The sequence below is a fragment of the Siniperca chuatsi genome, linkage group LG18 (genome assembly GCF_020085105.1).
Source record: "Siniperca chuatsi isolate FFG_IHB_CAS linkage group LG18, ASM2008510v1, whole genome shotgun sequence".
In the NCBI taxonomy this organism is placed as follows: Eukaryota; Metazoa; Chordata; class Actinopteri; order Centrarchiformes; family Sinipercidae; genus Siniperca; species Siniperca chuatsi.
The window spans coordinates 2,254,271-2,275,379 of NC_058059.1; the positions used below are offsets into that span (position 1 = coordinate 2,254,271).

At 42.1% G+C, this 21,109-nt stretch overlaps 1 protein-coding gene across 1 annotated transcript in view; it reads left to right on the plus strand.

Annotated features, from left to right (window-relative positions):
• Positions 1–941: 941 nt before the first annotated feature.
• The window catches only part of LOC122865653 (hyaluronan and proteoglycan link protein 1-like), a 31,510-nt gene continuing 11,342 nt past the window's right edge, over positions 942–21,109 (plus strand). Inside the window, exon 1 of the mRNA XM_044174385.1 lies at positions 942–1,337. The gene's annotated coding sequence lies outside the window, so the exon portion shown is untranslated. The remainder of the gene's footprint in view (positions 1,338–21,109) is intronic.

A 21,109-nucleotide genomic window follows, 5' to 3' on the forward strand; every position in this document is an offset into this window, starting at 1 on the left:
TTAGGCCCCCAAAAAATACATTTATAAAGAACTATAGGTATCAATATCTGTGTCTATACAGATGATGCATTAGTGTTAAATACCAAGTTTGTGTGAATTAAAGAGCGTCTAAAGTTAGAAAAACGTCCTGATTTAGATCAAATGATCTAATCAAAGAATAAGTGAACAAGCTGAAGGCATTTTCAATACTAAATGTTACAGACTGAGAATGAACTAAGGTTCAGTGCTCAGCGTTATAAAGGATGCCAGCAGGATTTTAATCCCAAGACAAGTTTTGAAACAGCATTTAGACCTTTATGTTGGACAATACGGATATTATGATATTCCAGAAAATAGAACTGAATAATTAACTGAGTCAATAAAACATACAAAAATTCAAATAACAGAAAGAAATCAAGGTGGGGGTGCATTGGGTTTTTTAAAATCCCTGCTGTTTGCATCAGTCTGCACATCAGAGCAGCTGGAGCAGTTTCAGGTTCAGGTTATCCAAATAAATGAGTAAACCTGCTTGTTGCAACAGGCCAGAGAAACTGTGTCGCTTTATTTCTACTTTGTCCAAAACTCAGTTGCTTGAAACATATAACTCAGGATCAGATTAAATGGTGTCCAAAAACTGGACTACTGGGATTTGTTGGGTCTCTGTAAATAATATTACAAAGAGTTCGGTCTAGACCTGCTCAGTGCAGTGAGATAACTTCTGTCATGAACTGGCGCTGTATAAATAAAATATAAAGGTAAGTATGTTATTGGAATAGATGTACAGAACACTTTAAACACAACACTTCATGGGTCCAGGAGGAGCAGCGGGAACAACTCCCTAAATCAAGCTTGTGATATTGAGCAACAGGGGCTGGGTACCTCCTGCCTTTGAGACTTTGCCTGAAAACAGCAAGATCCAGTTCAGGGTCCCTGGATTTCCACTGCAGTGATAAGGTGCAAACTGCCAGACCCGATGACACAGTCGTGATTTTACTTTTTGGTGAAGTTTTCTATTTTTAAAAACAATTTTTTTATCAGGTTTGGAAACAACAGATCTGCAGATTTCACCGGAGTTTCCCGCAGTTTTGCATAAATTTCACCTGCATGCGTCAGAGCGCAGACTCCTCTCATCCCTGCGTGTAAAAACAGCGACACACACACACACACACACACACACCAGGAGGAGTGCGCCTGTTCGCTGCTCTCTGCCACACTTCTCTTACTTTCAGAGGGGAGGCTGCAAACATCCACACCGCCCGTTTCTTCTTACCTTAACGTGCGTAATCATTTTGGCTTCATTCCGCATCTGGACCGCCGCAGAGTTCAGGCTTCCGCCGCAGCGCAGCGCAGAGAGCAAGGTAAAGTGGTTTTACTCTTGTTATTAACAGGGAGAAGAACATCTGCAAAGAATGCTTTTAAGGACATTTCGGACTCTTTTCCTTGGTGAAGTGATGGGCACACACACACTTTTTTTTTTTTTTTGGCATTTTGCCGTTATTGGATGACCACAGTTGAGAAACACAAAACATAGAAAACAGAGAGGGATTTGGTGTGTAACAGAGATCAGTGGTTTGCGTCTTAAACACACACACAGATAACAGAAAAGACGACAAGTGAGTTAAGAATTACATTTAAAAGGGAAATAATTGTTAAAAATAACAGTAACAACAATTACTATAACCTCTTCCACCACCATGACGTTAATAATCAAAAAAGCTGCACCGTAGTAGTAATAACATCGAGGTCAAATCAGGACTAAAAAGGTGAGTTTTTACATAAAAGCATTGATGTTTCTACACATTCAGAGTTTTCGGGTCCAGAACTTCAGCCTATAACTTTCATTAAAAAAGAAAATTTGAGTTCAGTCATATACTTTATCACTAATATAAGTCAAAAACAGTTTGTTAGTATTTTGCTGGTTTGTTTTTACTTTACAGGAGGTTGCAATGGATTCCTTTGGATTGACACAAGACTTTGACTCAGTAAGCTGAGTGATTATGTCCTTATTAAACCTTGACGACCTGTTGGGCATTCATTCATTCTAAAGTTTCGTAGAACTTGAAATTATTGCAAATCTTCTCTAGTGCAGCCTGGAGATTGTATGTGATGTTACGGTGTAAGCGTCCTTCCCCCCTGGTGGGGTCGAGGTCTGGGGACTGAAGGAAGAGCCACGGCAGTCCTCAAACAGGGGCTCGGGGCCTGGCGTGTCTTTGGTGCATGTTTAGGTTCACAGTCCCGCTGGACATGTTGTAAAAAGAGAGTTGAGAGTTTGGAGTTGATCCCCAGTAGGCCAAACATCCACACATTTGTATATTTCCACCACCACGTTAGACTGTAGGCAGACTTAACGATGTGGGGGCCCAGACATGGGGCCTCCCTTCGGCCTTATTCTCACTATTTTCCTGAGTGAGAAAGTTATGGAGGACGTGGTTGAATGAATGAATGTTAATGCCTGGCTGATTGCCAAGGATGTACTGAAGTACAACTTTAATTTAACTTGTAATTCAGTATTTCCACTTTATGCCACTTGATACTTCTACTCCATTAAATTCACGTGACAGCTTTAGTTACTAGTTACTTTGCAGAATAACATTTTACATACATTTACAACAACATATGACCAGTTCATACAAAGTATTAGTGTCAGCATTAGCTCCACCTCGACCTGCTACAACATACAAATGCTGCTTACATGTTTATGCAAAATACTACAATAGTATAATACAGTATTTATAATACCACAGCATCCGGATACTTTAGCTATATTATATTGTTAATACTTAAAAACTTTAAATGCAGGACTTTCACTTGTAGTGGAGTATTTTTACATCGTAGTATTGCTACTTGTACAGGGGGAAACAGCCTGCCTGGCTCTGTGCAAAGTAAAAAAAGTCCACCAGCCAGCACCTCTGAAGCTCACCGATTAACACGTTACGTCTTGTTTGTTTAATCGGTACAAAAAAGTAAAAAAAAACAAATTGTGACTTTACAGTGAGTTGTATGCCGGACTATTTCTTGGCCGGGCGCAGGAAGTTACTGCTCCTGGCCGAGAAACAGAAACAGTGAGCTTTAGAGGTGTGGGCGGTGTATTTTGTTTCCTTTGGACTGAGCCAGGCTAGCTGTTTCCCCCGTGTCTCCACTTTTCATGCTAAGCTAAGCTAACTAGCTGCTGGTTGTAGCTTCATATTAACCATACGAGTGGCATCAATCTTCTCATCTATTTCTCAAGCCGGAAAACGAATATATATAACGAACTATTCCTTTAAGTCCTCTGATTAAAACCACTCATATTTTAACTGTGTGTAAACAACGGCATCTTCTCGTCTTCCACAGTGAAGTTTTGGAATTGTTTATACTGACTGATCTTTTGATTTGATGGACTGATTTATTGGTCTGTTGCAACTTGCGTCTACTTTCCTTCAGTCGTGCTGAGGGTTTGTTTGCTCTCCTCACTGCTCCCCTCGTCGTCTGTCAGCGCAGTCGATCATATTTGTTGAGTTATCATGGTTGTGGTCGACCATATTGTGCAGCGGAGGAGAAGTGATTTAGAGCCGGGAACATCGACTTTCAGCGCAACAACCCCTCTCTGTGTGCTGGCTTAGACTCGGCGGCTCCACCCTGACCCCCACCCATTACCCCTGCACCCACCCAACACACACACACACACACACACACACACTGTTGCCTGCAGTGGCCCATGTCAACCCCCCAAATGAAAAGGAGGGTGTATTCTCTGCAGTGACACGCACACACACACACATGCACAGTCAACTTCAATTTGTGTAAAATGCTGGTGATCAGGAAACAACAGGTTAAATGAATGTGAACGTGTGTGTATGTTTTTTCTGTTGTGCGCAGGAATATGTAGGTTTTGATGTTAATTGAGAAGAGGTCTCTTTATTTGCCTTATGAATAGAAGTTTCTGTCGAGTAATGTGTTTGCCATCTACTGGCTGCAGCTCGAAAGGAAATGTTTCCCTAAATAGTCCGTGTGTGTGTGTGTGTGTGTGTGTGTGTGTGTGTGTGTGTGAATGTTTTCACCACTGTTTGTGTAGCAAACACCTTCTTGAGGACACATTTTCTGAACTTTCCTGTTTAGCAGAAATAGAAATGAAGCAAAAACATTTATTTAAGGTGGAAACATGAACAGACTTTGTTCACTGCTCAAACAAATGAAATTCAGATGAGCCACAAAATCTACACAGATGCTTGCAGGCGAGTGAGGACACACCTCTTCGAACCATGTGACTGTGGCGAAGGCATCTGATCATAAAGCGCGATAATCATCAGGTTTCCGACCATCGCGTTCATTCCCAGTCTCCTCTTACCAGACAACAAGCATTCCCTTAAGGTCTTGGCATGCCCAAAACGAACTAGTTCGGACGAGGTGTTGTCTGAAAGCGAAGGTAAAAGTGTTTATAGTTCTTCTGAACGGCCACGCTCAGGACGAAAAGCTGGCCGAGTCATACAAATGATGCACAACACCGCGCACTTTCAGTATCTCCTTGAAGACATTCACAGTGTTGCCTTCGATTGTTCGCACGAAAACTGTGAACTTTTGAGAAGTAGTTGTGCGAAGAATGAAAAAAAGAGAGCTGAAAGTTCAAACCCCGCCTACTTTCTCACCTTTACGCACCTAACCAATCACTGAGCGAGGTGGGCGCGAATGTTGGATTGTCGGTTTCGAAAAGTTACAAAGATTGTTGAATGCAGCCCTCCCAGTTCTGATGATGAAAAGTGTGTGTGTGTGTGTGTGTGTGTGTGTGTGTGTACCGACGCCTTTACCATAACCTCGTTAGGCAGTGAGAGTTCAAAAACACTGAAAGTGAATGTAAAATGGGGTTTTGCAGAAGCGTCCAACAAAAGTTGACTGTGTTGACAGAGTCCAGAGGACTAAGAGACGGCTGACTGATAAGATAACAGGCCTGCCCTGGACTCAGAGCGGGACTGGCCATCTAGCAGACCGGGAACTTTCCCAGCGGGCCGACACAACTGTCTTTTTTTTTGTCTGACCGGCCCATAAAACAGGTAGATCGGCCCATTGTTTTTTTTCTTGACACTGAGCGGGCCCAAGCACATCTTTAAACCCCTCCCCCGGCCTTTGGGCTCAGTGCCGTCATCAACAGCCCATCTGCAAAAACAGAGTGCCAAAATTATACAAAAACAAGAGCGAGAGAGAGATGCGTCTTTGATTACGCACCGGTGCGGCTGACTGGGTATTATATCTGTCAGCCTCTCTCCCCGAGCCAATGACTTTTGGTCCAGTTGATTCTAACTTTAGCTTGGCCCCGCCCATCACACGGATAACTAGGAGCGGAGCAAGACGGGCAAATAAAAGGATAACAAACATGAAGGTGGTGCTGAAACGCTGAGAGAGAAGAGGCTGAAGTCCCTTGAGGCTGATGCGGCCAAATGTTTTAAAATAACAAATTATTCATTTGGCGCCGTTACCTGTCAATCATCTCAGCCGAGCCGCCCAGCGAGCCCAGTTCAACTGTTAGTCCAGGTTCTGCAGCTGAAGCGATAGGACAGAAGACAACAGGGTTTAAGCAAGATAAGCGAGGTTTGGGTTTTTATAGCTGGTTGTTTAGCTATATCCGGTGATTTTGTTGAAACATATTCAACTTTTCATAAAGTCGATGCGCTCATCAATGTCACTTTCTGAACCGACCAATCACGGCCTGGATGGGGCTGTTTGGTGGGCCGGTCTGAGTCAGAAAGTCCAAGGCCATTTTTTATTCCCAGTCCAGCGCTGACTGGACTGGACCTGTTATGAGCCATTAAAGGAATAGTTCGGCATACCTCAAATTACTTGAGTAAATGTACTTAGTTACGTTCCACTACTGGCTTCTATAGTATCTCCTTTTTCCTTTTTACAACTAATTACATTTTTTTCTGGGAGATCAACTGCATTTTTTCTAGTCATCTCTAGTTATCTCATTAACTCACAGAGTTTCCACTGAAGTGTCTTGAAAACATCTGGAATGAGTTTCATCATCTTTTTTACACTGTTTATAAAGCAAGAAACCCATAAAGGAAATTAGATATAACCCCGAAGCTCAAAGTAATAACCTGTTTCATATCATCCGTAACACTCGGCTGTGACCAGTGCTGAACTTTGACCTTTGGCTTTCACCTCTGACATGGTTTAAAGAGAGGATAAAACCCTACATATACAACCGTCTCCTTTAAAACACAGCGCCATGCTGGGATGAAGAACCAGATTCACTTTTAAAAGTATGTCTCTCCTCAGGGACGAGGCAGGCGGTTCAGGGAGAGAAAGAGTCGTAAATGACCCTCTCACAGTGGGGAAGGACGGGGTGAGGAGAGAGCTGAGAGGTGGGAGGAGGGTTAAGGGTGACAGTTGAGATTATCTGCTCCTATCATATATCCTGGAAAGGATGAGTGCTGCCTCTTCGCTTCACTGTCAGAAGTGAGAAGCGAAAAGGTTTTATAATCAGGACATATAATGATCATCATAATGAATTTGTCTCTGTGAACTAAACAAGGACATTTATTCAAAACGATGTCTGGTGAGTAAAGCAAGAATGAAGAAAAGCACTGGTAGGCTTCTTTACTGTCTTTAGGATTAGTTAGGGGCTCATTAAAAGAAGATTACACAGCAATTAGACCTTGTATAGTGATGATGCTGTGTAAGCTTCACATTAGCTTTTCTCTGTCCTTTCCCATCCATTCTCTTCAAACGCAGTTGCAGCACAGTGTCTCTTGTTTAGAAGCTGTGGTTTCCTGTTATTAAAGGTAAAAAAACCTGACACATTCAGGAGTTAAACAGCAGAGAAAACTCCCTAAATAACCTAAACGAACTTTAACCATAACACGACATTTGATTCCTGGACAACAAGTCCTCCAAATTGAACAAACAAAATACAGCGTTTTAAAGTGCGCACCAGAACGACACATTGACAGCTGACGTCTCGATCAGCAGGCCGACATCATTTGTCTTTGGGAGAAAAAATCTCTTTTGCTGATTTGACAACAGAAAAATGACCCTAACCAAGTCCTTTTTGTGCACAAACCTAGCCAAACCTTAACCATAGCGTTGTCAAATCAGAAAACGGTTGTAACAGAGATTTGTATTTGGTTTTAGAAGACAGACACATGATGCTGTCCTGTCGGGAGTGGCGTCAGATCAGACAACGCTTACATATGTCGTTCTGAAAGGCAGGGACTAGCGACACATGCTGTCGTTAAATTTGGAGCCAGGCTAGCTGTTTCCCCCCTGTTTCCAGTCTTTATGCTAAGCTAAGCTAACCAGCTGCTGGCTGTAGCTTCATAATTAACCGACAGATAAGAGCGGCATCAGTCTTGTGATCTAACCCTCCGCCTGAAGGCGAATAAGCGCATTTCTCATTATGTCGAACTATTCCTTTAAGGTATGTTTCAGTGGAAATATTGGGTTTAAATGTTTCGCAGCAGAAAACATTTGATCATTTAAAGTTGACACGTGTGAGATCTTGAAACTAAGACGCAACCTGCTGCTTCATAGCTGGGGGGAAAAATAACGTTTGGACTTTTCGCGTAAAGTTCGCGTATGGAAACGCTGCGTGACAGAATGATGGAGGAACGTGTGGAGAACTGAGGCGACTGGTACAGGACAGTGTAATCACTAAACAGGCTGCAAGTTCGCTGTAGGAAAACCGCATCCTATGTGTGCCCTGGAAATTCATATGCAGCGACTGGATTGGATGTTAGAGCCCTTGTGCCTTCTTCCCACTCCCGCCATCACAGACCCACTGTGCTCCACACTGAGGACTCTTTGTAGCCGCCATGGTGGTGTGACGTTGACGTAAAGAAACTTGTGTGTTGGTAGGAAGGTAGTGGACTGGTTTGAATCCACCACTTTAACCACTGAAGAAAATATATGTGCTGTGCAATGAGGAAACTGACTGAGCTATTTATGAATACCCCAGGCTGTGTGTACAGTAAATACCCCACCCATCACTTCCTACCCCACCCGCATACAAATACATACAAGCTCTCACAAATGTCTGCGCCTGTGTGTTTGGTGAGGTCTACTTTTCCAGAGCAGGTCGTCTCACAGCTGCTGAAGCCTGTTACATCAGAGTGTCCCTGTTCTCGTACAGAGATGCTGAATATAGCATCTTTCCTGCATCATTTCACATCAGTGGAAAAGCTCTGCGAGCGGAGAAAATACCTGACACACACGAGACTTTGGTTTACACTACAACCCCAAAAATGACGTCTGTGGTTGGAGGAGGGAGGAGGTTTCCATGCGTTTTAGAGGGTGGCTTTATTTGAAGGATGATAGAGTTTCTCCTTATTTTTGTCGTTGCTATTTTTAACTTTATTTTTACGACTACAGACAGAATTTAAATGGCCTGTTTTAAAAGAACAAAAGTGGTGATTATTTGAATCCCTGCAGAGACACTGGGGATGACCTCTTATCTGTTTAACAGGAGTATCAGTGTCAGCTGGGTGACCTGAAATGTTCTCCAGAGCTCTGAACCACAGCAGTCTTGGTTGAGGGAAGACATCACCCAGATAGCAGCACATTAAAGAGTCCATCACCGTCTCTCCTGCTATTTACACCATGAAACTGGATTGTTGTGTTATCACCTCTTTGTGTTTATCTATAATTGTTTAGAGTGATGTCAAACACAGAATTTGTATCCATCGTACAGTGCTTGTCTAACAGCGTCTCCCCCACCTTTCTGGCGGTGGAATGGGGGGGTGGGGGGGGGTCCATGTCGACATTTTTCAGACAGCCCACTTTATGCAGCAAATGGTCAGGTGCGTGGAGGTGTGAAAGTAGGCAAGATTCTAACTTTTCTCTCAAGCTTTTTAAATTCTTTACACAACTGCATCCATTCCATGTGAACAACTGAGAGCAACAACATGAAAGCCTTCAAGGAGAGACCGTCTGAAAGCGTCGTCTCCATCTGTACGATTCATCGCCTTCATCGCCCTCCCCCTCCTCTCGATGATGGCAGGCTTTTCCGACTAGTTACTTTTAAGCATCATCACAGTGATGATGTAGGTCAGTGGTTCACAAACCTTTTTTAAATCAGGGCACCCGTTTAATAGAGATTTTATTTTTAGCCAGGCTAGTAACGGCTCTGGCAATGTCAGTCTGTCTGAGGGTCCACCACTGAAATGTCTCAACAACTATTGGATGGATTGTGATGAAATGTGGTTCAGACATTCATGTTCCCCTCAGGATGAACTGTAATAACTCTGCTGATCCTCTGACTTTCCATCCAGCGCCACCATCAGGTCGACATGTTAACGTGTCCAACACTTTAGTTTATAACCAAATACCTGAAGAGCTGATGACGTTCCCATCAGCCTCAGCTCTACTTTGTGTTTAGTGCTAATTAGCTAATGTTAGCATGCTAACACGCTAAACTAAGATGGTAAACATGGTAAACATTATACCTGCTAAACATCAGCATGTTAGCATGCTGACGTTAGCATTTATCTCAAAGCGCAGCCTCAAAGAGCAGCTAGCATGGCTGGATCTGAAATGGTAAATGGACTGCACTTTATGCAAAGTGCTTTACACTCAGCCATTCACACACACTCACACACTGATGGCAAGAAAAGGCCATGCAAGGCACTGGAGTCAGAGATCGAACCTCCAACCCTGCGATTAGTGGACGACTTGCATCATGGAACATAGTTGGAGACAACTCACAAAAAAAGACATTCATTTATGGAAAATATACAAAAATACAGAAATAACCTCCCAAAGTTAACACTGGGACATTTCCCATCAGCAGATAAAAACCGTCCTTGAACGGTTGTTTAAAAGCTTCTAAGGAACTGAAGTTGTTCACATGATGTTGAAAGTTTTGTACGTTTGCATGTTCAGTCTTAAACGGTTTAGGCCTGTAACATTATCAGCCTGATTGAGGCAAGTGATCAATCAGCTGGCACACCTGGTTACTTATTTGCTGTTCTTTTCTGACACTTGTACCTGCTCTGATCCTGGTTTTAAAGAGTAGTTCACTGATTTAGCATTGAACTCCTATAACAGCAGAACCAGAGATATCATCTCATCCTTGTCAAAACCTGGCACCTACATTACCCACAATGCAACTCAACCACCAATAGTTCAGTCAGAGATTGGGGTTTGTTATGCTAGCAGCGGCTAATGTAGCCTGCAGCCTGCAGCAGAGACGAGCAGCGGTCTGCAGAGCTCACTGCTCTCTAACTCCACACCAACACATTTGTTTCATCTTCAAACTTGTAGTCTTCAGCCCCGACCGACGCTGACTCAAGTGACATCACTTGAGGACATTTATCAGACTTCACACAGCTCCCTCTGGAGACACTGAAGGCTTTATAACACATAGTCGTACTCCACAACACCTGGAAACTCACGCTGAGGTGTAAAATCAATCAAAAGCTTGAAACTGGGTCTCGAGTACATACATACGAACAGAGACCTTCGCTGTCTGACATTACTGAGACAGAAATTTAATACAGAGCTTGACATTGTGTTTTTTCTGTCTTTTTCAACATAAATCAGTGTTAATGTCAGTAAGACATGCATGTAATGGAATCCATACGTTTCTCTCCCCGCCTGCTCGGCCCCAGGAGCTGCTGTGGCCCCTCACATCACAACAACACCCACTCCGGAGAGGCCCTCTTGGGTCTTTAGTCTCCAACAGTCAAGTAACGTTAAAATGATGCATCACCTAAATTAAACTTTTTGGTTTTGGTTTTAGGTTCCCGGTGTTGTGAAAGAGCCCGCATGGTTCCAAACGCTGTTGCTGCTCTTTCGGGGCCGTGAGGAAGTTAACCAGACGTACATTTGACACACCACCCAGTTAGTCTTTTCTCTTTTAAAACTGAAAAATACTGCTTGATAAAGCATAAATCTCACCTTTATGTCGCTTGTCCAAAGTTGTTTCTGAGTGTGGCGACTTCTTCGCCTCATTGTGGGCCGTCAAGCAGTAATTGGCTCACTACTGCCCCCTGAGGGCGGAGGGCGGAAAACAAAGCAACTACGGATGGTGAGAACCGCAGGTGTAGCGGGTGTTTTATCTCCAGTCAACCACAAGGAGCAGCAACGAGCCCATTCCACAGTCCACATTCGAAAACAAACTTGGACAAGCGACACAAAGGTGAGATCTATGCTTTATCAGAGGAGTTTTCAAACAATATTTTTCGGCTTTACAAGAGAAAAGACTTCAAGGATGAAGACTAACTTGGTTGGTTTGGCAAATGCAAGTCTGGTTAACTTCCCCACCTCCGATAAAGAGCAGCACACAGCTGCTTCTCTGTGGGAAGCATCTCCCACGCTGTGGATGAGACAGTCCCAAACAGGGCTAACATACACCATGCACACTTTCAGTAAAATTTGAAAACAAGAAGCACAAAAGTGCATTTTTTATAGCACAACAGCAGTGTGTGTGTGTGTGTGTGTGTGTGTGTGTGTGTGTGTGTGTGTGTGTACAATTTCTGTACCTCTGCATCGTAACGAAGGTATATGTTTTCTCCACCTGGTTTCTTGTCGTCTCAGATAAAGTTTCACCCACTCAAAGGGCTCATGACCAGATTTATGGAGTTGCTCACTTCACACACACATAACACAAACACACACACACACACACACACACACGCAACACACAGCAGACTAGGACAGACTAGTACCGGGCTAATGTAAATGCACTCTGTTGATCACACACTGTTGATCATGTGGTGTGTTAAAATCACCGTGGGAGAACAGATTTTAGGAAATAGGTAGCGAATGTAAAAGATTTATGCAATAACAATTACTTTTTGGAATTTGACTCACAGAAAATTATTATGACTTTACATTTGTTGTAACTATTTGTTAACTGATAGATCATCTGCTGCTGCTGCTGGTGTTCTGGTCTGTTCAGGTCGACTACAGTTTGGATCAGGTCTAATTATCGGCAGGTCTATTCTGATTCTTACTGTCCTTAGATCCCTTTCCGATCGGGTATCTCTTTTTAAAAAATGTATTCGTCCAACATTTTTGACCCGCGGAAACGTTTGTAGCACACTTCTTTTCTTCTATGTCTTCAATCATCTGTCTTTTTTCTCTGTAAATGTCCCCTCGGGTCTCCATCAAACTTTAAGGCTTCTGGTGTTTCACAGTTCATTTAGTTCTCCTACTGAAGGAGGTTTTGTCAGGGTCAAGTGGCCACTCACTCCCTTTGCAGCTTTGTCATAAATATCTGTCAACGACAGCCTCAAACCAGTGGAAAGTCTCCAGTGTTACTGGAACCCGACGTCTCAAGGGACAGATGAGATTTGATTCTCCTAAAGTATCAAACATTTGTTTATAAAGTTGCAAACTAAAACCCCATTTACACTCGCACTGATTCTTTTCTCCATCGATCGATCGATCGTTCGGTTTGGAAAACTGGTGAAAACGGTGAGAAACGCCGTCACGACGACCCAGAGCCCAAAGTGACGCCTTCACCGTGTCGTCGTGTCCGACCGACAGTCCAAAGCTCGACGTTATTAACAAACATCACAGTTATTACAGTCGTTCAGAGGAAACATATCTGAGAAGCTGCAGCCAGGAAGTGATTTTACAGGAAAAATAACTTAAATGATTATCAAAATAGCTGCCGATTAATTTTCTGTCAATCAACTAACTGATTAATCAACTAATCGTTTCAGCTGCACTTGTATTTATATTTGTGTGTAAAAATCTTAATTTATAAAGTAACTAGTAACTAAAGCGGTCAGATGAATGTAGTGAAGTAAAAAGTACAATATTCCCCTCTGAGATGTGGCGGAGTGGAAGTAGAAAGGAGCAGAAAATAGAAATATTCAAGTAAAGTACAAGTACCTCAAATGTGTGCTTAAGTACTTGAGTAAATGTACTTAGATACTTTCCACCACTGGATAAGTGACATCCTGCTTCACATTAGGATTTGGTGCAGTTAAACTAGAGGCCAACATTTGATGATGATGAAGAATAAGCAAATAGCTGTTTGTGTGGTAACATCATCCAGAGTAGAGCAGCTTTACTCAGCAAAACAATGAGAGAATTAACCAGAGAGATGTCCCAACTGTAACCTCAGAGTTTATTGGGAAACGTTTGTGAAATCTCTGATGGTTTCTCCACACTGCACTTAAATCCTTGCTTTGTTATTTATCTGAGCTATTTAAACAAGAAGCTGCACTTCGAGTGGTCAGCTCCTACAAAGAGTGAATCTTGTTTGAAGTGAAGTTTGAAGGGGTCAGTGACTGTTGGACTGAGCGTTATGGTTATCTGAGTGACTTTGAACCTTTGATTGTGGATGCCAGATGTGGTGATTCCAGCATTTAAGAAACAGATGCTCTGTTGTGATTTTTGCATCCTACGCTGTCTAGAGTTTTCAGAGGATGTGATGCAACCAAACATCGGTCAGCTGTCGGGTCTGAGGGTGAAAATAAGTTGTCGATGAGAGGTCGGAGAGCGCTGGCTAGACTCATTCAAGCTGACAAGAGGGCCACAAGTACACAAATACACTTATGACAAATGGTGTCATAAATGTGTATATTTTTTTAACCGCCTGATAAGAATATTGAATATTGGACTTCTTCTTTTCCTTTCGGCTGTTCCCTTTCAGGGGTCGCCACAGCGAATCATGTGCCTCCATCTAACCCTGTCCTCTGCGTCCTCTTCACTCACACCCATTAACTTCATGTCCTCTCTCACTACATCCATAAACCTCCTCTTTGGTCTTCCTCTAGACCTCCTGCCTGGCAGCTCCAGCCTCAGCATCCTTCTACCAATATATTCACAGTCTCTCCTCTGAACACGTCCAAACCACCTCGATCTGGCCTCTCTGACTTTATCTCCGAAACGTCTAACATGAGCTGTCCCTCTGATGTCCTCGTTCCTGATCCTGTCCGTCCTCGTCTCTCCCAAAGAGAACCTCAACATCTTAAGCTCTGCTGCCTCCAGCTCTGCCTCTTGTCTTTTCTTCAGCGCCGCTGTCTCTAAGCTGTACAACATCGCTGAAGTCAACATTGGACAATTCTGTCAAACCCCAGATTATGTTCAATAACAACGTTTTTTAAAGAGCAATTTAGCAATGCAACCGGCAAAGAAACCTGAATCCTCCAGCGCAGAGCGGAGTTGTCAGTACAGAGAGAGAGTTTGCAATAAGTTAGCGAAGTAAACGTTTTGACAGCAAACATGGCAGAGTGCAGTTTTTGGATGTAAACCGGACCCTGGAGCTTCCTTCCACTGTCTACTATGTTTCACCACCACTAACGCTACCTCAGCCACTGCCAGTTACAAGCTAACAAGCTAGCAAACAACATAAACAAATAAAAGATGCTAACTACACTTAACCATTCTGATACGTCTGATAGTCGCCGATTTTGGTGCACGACAGACTCCTCATCTGGGTCTGACTGAGGCTCAGACACGTACGGCTGAATCTCTCAGTCGTTTCCTCTGACTCTAGCCATGTCGACGCGCACCGCTCTCTCACCATGGATGTATGTCTCTCACCCACATCCATGCTCTCACCGTCACCGCTCAACCTAACGGGGCATTCAGAGATCCAGAATTTCTCAGTGAGGGAGAAAGAGCAGATGTGCTTCCAGCCCCTTTTCAGAGTTTTTTAAAAACTTTTAATGTGGGGTAATTATGTTAAACTAAATATAAATCATAGCCGAGTATTTTTGCATACTTTAAAACGTGTCTGGAGGGGAACTTTAAAGGAAAAGTTCTACATTTAGTGCTATTTAAACACATGAGAGTATTTTTGATCTTCTCAAATATTTATATTATATTTCCTAAAATGACATTCCCGTCTGTCCCAAAGCTCTGATTGGTCAAATGTTTTTTCCAACCGGCAGAAAAAGCCATTAATGAACACAACCCCAAACCTACTGGAAGCACTGAACATATCAGAGATCTGGGCAGCGAATCAGAGGTCTGGAACCAGGCCGGTGCAGGTGGCGTAATGGTGTGTTGTAGGTGTGTTTTCTTGCCACACGATATGACTAACAAAACAGCAGAGCAGGTGTGTCCCTTCACTGGCACAGTTGATACATTTTCAAAGAACTGCCAGCAGGACAATGCGTCATATCACAAACACTCTTTATCTCAAGATGATTGCCAAGGAGCATGACAGTGTCTTCAACATGATAGAACACCTTGTAGATATACTGGGAAAGAAAGAGGTGCAGCTGTGTAGTTGGGCAATCAGCAGGACCTGCATGAAGAAATCAGGCTGTTATAGAGGGAAAAGAGAGGCCTACATACTTGGCTACTGAGGTGTTGTATTTTTATAAAGTTAGGGACTTGTGAGAGGAAGATTAAACCAGACTGAGAATCTACAGCCATGCTACTCTGTGAGGCTGTGTTTAGATACAGCCGTGCTTTTAGCTAAATACTATCGCTAACATAGAAACATGCTCAAAATGACAATGCTAACAAGCTGATGTTTAGCAGGTATAATATTGACCATGTTCACCATCTCAGTTTAGCGTGTTAGCATAGCATGATAACATTTGCTAGTTATCACTTGACACAAAGTACAGCTGAGGCTGATGGGAATGTCAGAATGTAGTTCTGCAGGTATTTGGTCATAAACCAAAGTATTGGACAAATTAAAATTTTAACCTGATGATGGCGCTAGATGAAAAGTCCAAAGTTATTACAATTCATCCTGTGGGGAACATGAATGTCTGAAGAAATGTCACGATAATCCATCCAATAGTTGTTGAGACACTAAAAAAACTAAAGTGTCAGTGTTATTTTGGGTTTGGTAAATATACATTATACTCACTTTTTTATTGGTAAAATAACATCAAGTTTGAATCCACACCATCAGCTAATTTTCATGCATATCAACAGGAACAACACTAGAAGTTTGGGGTTCTATGAGAGCTCAACAACAGCTCTGACACAAAAAAATATATTTATAATATCTATAATAACTTGCATACCCTGTCCAGCTCTGAGTGGTCTGAACCTTTGGCTTTCAACTGACACCTTGAGAGGGGTAGCGGAAAAGTCAGTGGCTCACCCAAGTCATTAGGATTTATCCTCTGGGCACCATGAATATCAAAGTGGTGGACCGACAGACCAACATCGCCATCTACACTGTCGTCATGCCGCGTCAAGCTCTAAAAACACTCAATCCTACACCTCCCATAATGTAACTCGACAGCACCTTTTAAATTTGCAGTTGAGATAATACTGATGACATCATCAAAAATCCTCCAGACCCTGTTGTTATGTTAGAAAAAAAAAAACTGTAAGCATGTTTCGATCAGCTTTAGTTATTTTGCAGAATGTAATCGGGCCATTAGATGTCTGAACTGGATAAAATAGTTTATCATTTGTAGAAGAGGTTAAAGGTCGTATAAACATGGGTCTAATGGAACACTGTGCAGAATCACTTTTCTGCTGTTAACAGAAACTGTAGAGACTAAATAACAGAGCATAACCAAACAAGGCATGGAAACTTTAAGTGTGTGTGCCAGCTGTTCTTCTGTGTGATGGTTTAACTCAAGGGGTTTGTTCTCCCCTCGTAATTGTGGATGTGTGATGTTCAAAGTTTGCCAAAATACTGGAGGTCCAGTACTTAGAATGCTTTACACGTCCACCCAAGCTCAAGTCTTTATACGATTGAGGATTTGACCTCACTGTTACAGATCTACCCGGTAACGTGCATATCTAGCGTGGTAAAATAAATGTGGGTCCTAAACAATGACTTATTAAGCAGTTGCAAGCAGTATGAAAGTAAATGTGGAAAGTGTTAGAAACCCCATGAAGGCAATGTACAGCTGAGGCTGATGTGAATGTCATTAGTTCTGCAGGTATTTGGTTATGAACCAAAGTATTAGACACATTAAAATGTTGACCTGATGATGGCGCTAGATGAAACGTCAGAGGATCACCAAAGTCACTAAGTTTCATCTACTGGGGAACATGAATGTCTGTACAACAGTTACTGTCCAATAGTTACTGAGATATTTCAGTCTGGACCAAAGTGGTGGACGAGCGAGCGACTGACGCTGCTAAGAAACAGCAACAGCTGATTAACGTTGTGAAACGGGCGCAGCTTGGTTAGGTTTAGGAAGAGATCATGGTTTGGGTTAAAATAAGTACGTTAGTTACATAAGTTACATAACTTACATAATGTACGTAAGTTAAAAGAAGTCAGTGTTGACTTTTGGTTTCACACGGGAAACGAACAGCTGTCTCCTGGGTGAAAGTCCTGTGTTTGAATCATCCAACCACCCCAACCTCCTCCCCATGCAGACTTTTCTTGCTCTTTATACTACGTCACCTGACTTCGACGGCACATCAAAACGTTACGCTAGATGGGCACGTCCAGAAACAACGCGAAGGGGGACCTACAGTGTCCTAATGTGATGCGTACGGCCACTGACAAAGCGGCCATATTTGACACGTTGGGAGCGAGAGTGGGCTGGAATTCCCCCAAATGATTTTGGTGAAGAAGTAGAGTTTGCCAGATAATATCACGAGATATTTTTTCTCTTTATTTATACTATCAGCTTCCAAAATCACACATGCCAGCACACACAGGTGTCCACACACACACACACACACACACTGCTGACCTTTCAAAACAAATCTTTTTCACCACAGTATTAATGAGTGCATGTGTTTGTGTTGGCCTGTTCACAGTTACAAGCACTTCCTTGGCATCCTGCAGTGACTCCAGGGACTGGGAGGAGTCCCACTGTTCTCTGGGACAAAAGCTGCAGATACAACTGAAAAAAATCTCTGCCTTAACCGATCACTGGGTCTGATCTCATCCCATGGATACGTGTTTTTTAATTAAGTTCTTTTCTTGTTTTACTATTTTTTTTTAAGTCTGCAGGACTGAGTATGACATACTACAGCACACGACTTGTTGAGATGGATGTTTGTGTCCATGCAGGTTGTGTAATGCAGCTCTGTACTGGAAAAGAAATACGATTTCAAATAATAACAAGTTTTTAGTTGTTGTTTAGTAAGAAAGTATAAAAATATTTTCCATTGCAAGTCAACTTATTGTCAAAGTGTTATTTTCTTGATGTTAGTGGAGTGATTTGCTAACAATAGTTTGTTAAATATTTATTTATTTCTGATATGAAATCAATGTATTTTTGAATATTATCCAGTTTTATTTGTGGGCGGGATAGTGACAAATGCATTACTCTGACTTGATTTCAAACTAGATGTTATTTAACACTATTAATGATAGAAAACAGAATATTGTTATAATATATTTTTTCATACAAGGCAAAGTGATCCTGAAATGTTTGGGTTTAGCCTCTTAGAGTGTCAGAAGAATTACTTTTAGCTTTCTGTTTTTACTTTTTTCCACCTGCTTGCTGACTAGTTTTTACCCTCTGAGTCGCAGCGTGTGGTGTTCAGGTGTCACAGCTGATTGGTGTGGAGGTGTGTCCTGTGTAGTTTTGTGTCATAGCTGGTAGTTTATAGCTCATTGTGACCATAAATACACTGAAGATCAGCCTCACACCAATTTGTAATCCTTTGTATGTTTACTTTCCCTTTGAGCGCAACGAAGGATCTGAGTACTTCTTCCACTACTGTCAAAACTAAATTAAATAAAAGATATCATCGTTCTGTATAATCCATCTGAAGCTAAAATACCAAAACATAACATACCTTTACAGCAGTTTGTAAATGTGTCCTCCAGAGTGACAGCATTCCTCAGCGTCCATCTGTGTGGAGGGTAAACAAGGCCAAGTCTTTGTAGGCCAGGTGTGTGTGTGTGTGTGTGTGTGTGTGTGTGTGTGTACGTACATCACCTATTTGTCCTCAAACAGCATGTTGATGGTTCCTCTCATAGCCAGGTATGAGGACATACTGTATGTCTGATGCAGTGGAACATGTGAGGCTCTCTGGGGGAAAGAAAGCATTTCATTCTGGGTTTCCTCAATGATTTTTGGACCACAATGCCCCCAAGAGTTCACAAGTTCTCATGTGAATTTAGGGATCACACACACACACCGACGAAGTCTTCCCGTGATCACAAACTACTCCGCACTGGGCTGAAGAGCTGCCAAAAATGAAAGTGACTGACTTGCACCGCCTCGCGAAAGCGAGCAGCTCTTTCAAGGAGACGGAGATGGAGACGTTAGTACCGTAACTGTTGAGCTCAACGCAGCTGGCTACATGGCTAGCTAGCCACAAGTACCTCAGCAAAGTGTCTCGTAATAGGGCTAACGTTAGACTGCTATATGAGATGACACCCTCAATAACAGTCACGTTTTGGGTCTAAACACTATAATGAGCAGATTTACAGTAGTAAAGTAAAGTAGTTAAGGTTTTAAGGACTATGACTGTCGGTAGTTGTTGTTGATTTTGTATAAATATGCAGAACTGTAATTTTATGGGTTATTGTTGTTCGGACAAGCTAAGATAGCTAATACGTGCTAACGTCAGTGTCCGTTTTCTCACGCTAACTGGCAACTATACCACGTGATACCAACGTAGTTATACTATTGGCTCACAAGCTTTGTTAGAAGCAGGAACCAAACGTCAGACACACAGATAAACAAAACATTCATTTTGGTCAAAATTTTTAAAATGATTAATTCACAATCCACTTTTTTTTTTTAAAAGGAAAAGTGATTATTCCGCCCCTTTTTAAAAGCTCTGTGGATGTTTTTTTTTTAAATATTCATATACATACTTTTTTAAATCAAGATATCCTTTAATTTGTAAAGTAACTAAAGCTGTCAGATAAATGTAGTGACGTAAAAAGTACAATATTTGCCTGTAGTGGAGTAGAAGTATAAAGAAGCGTAAAATGGAAATACTCAAGTACAAGTACCTCAAAATTGTACTTAAGTACAGTAATGTACTTAGTTACACTCCACCACTGGTGCTAATGGAGTTTGAAACTGCATCATTTCTGCTGCTGCAGAGTCTCAGCCTCTTCCACCTCCCTCCCTCTCTGCTTTAGCTTTTTCTGTATATTCATCTTCCTCCGTCTCCTCTCCTCTATTCTCATTTCACACCTCACCTGCTCTCCTCGTGTCCTGCAGAGAACAGTGCGACTCAAAGTTTTTACCCTTTACCCACATCACATCTTTCCCCACGCTGTACCTGCTTATCGCTGCCACCCCCCCCTCGTCCCGTCCTGGTATGCGTAATGACCATTTTCAGGCAGGGAGGGGTAATAAGTGATGTGTGTGTGTAACTGGCACAGTGTGTGTGTGTGTGTGCTGCAGAGTTATTCTGCTGACTGCAGGAGCTCCACCTGGCAAAGGGGGCCAGCGCATCAGCAATTTGGGATGGAGTGAATGAAGATAAGGATGGTGGTGGTGGTGGTGGGGGTGGGGGTGGATCAATCAGAATGACTACCCCCCTCAAACACACCCTGAACTCCCACAGACACACTGTGGAAGTCCAGGGCTGCCAATATTAAACATCATTGAATCAAATTAGTGCTGAAACAATTAGTCGATTAATCGATCAGATATGAAAATTAATATGCAAGAATTTTGAGAAATAATTAACCGTTTCAGTCATTTATTTCACAGGTCCATCGTTTCAGGATCATTTCCTAATAATTTGTAATTTGGCATAATTATAGGAAAAGTAGCGAAAGTGTTTAATTGGTTCAAATTAAGCAGTTCCATCTAACTTCTAGCGTGATCTAAAGATTAATTTAGTCCGAACACAGCAAGTCAGCCGAACATGAAGAATGAGACGTGTCCACAGGTAAGCATATAAATTCTACATTTATTGGGAATAAAGTTTCCAATACAAAATATACGATGAATTCATGTTTACTTTCAAGGTTTAAATTGATGTTTTCTTTCATGGACATTCCTATTTTCCCAAGAATCAGTACCAAATTACAAAGTTCTTTTCAGGAAACTCCCAAGGAAATTATTAGTGAATTACAGACCCGTAAAATAATCATGCACTAAGATTTGGATAAGATTTACAGCTCCCATAATGTGGGGGCTTTAGGGGATGTAAACAGGAAGTATAATGTTGCCGTGGAGGCAGTCAGTTAGCTGCTGGCTACAACTTGAGCCGTGTTTTTTTTAAAGATTGTATTTGTTTACATTTAGGCAAAGTGGCATCTTTAAAAGTAAGCTCACACTTCACGTCTCTCCCTCTGCCCCCCCAATTTCTCTGTGACAACAAAAGAAAACTTAAA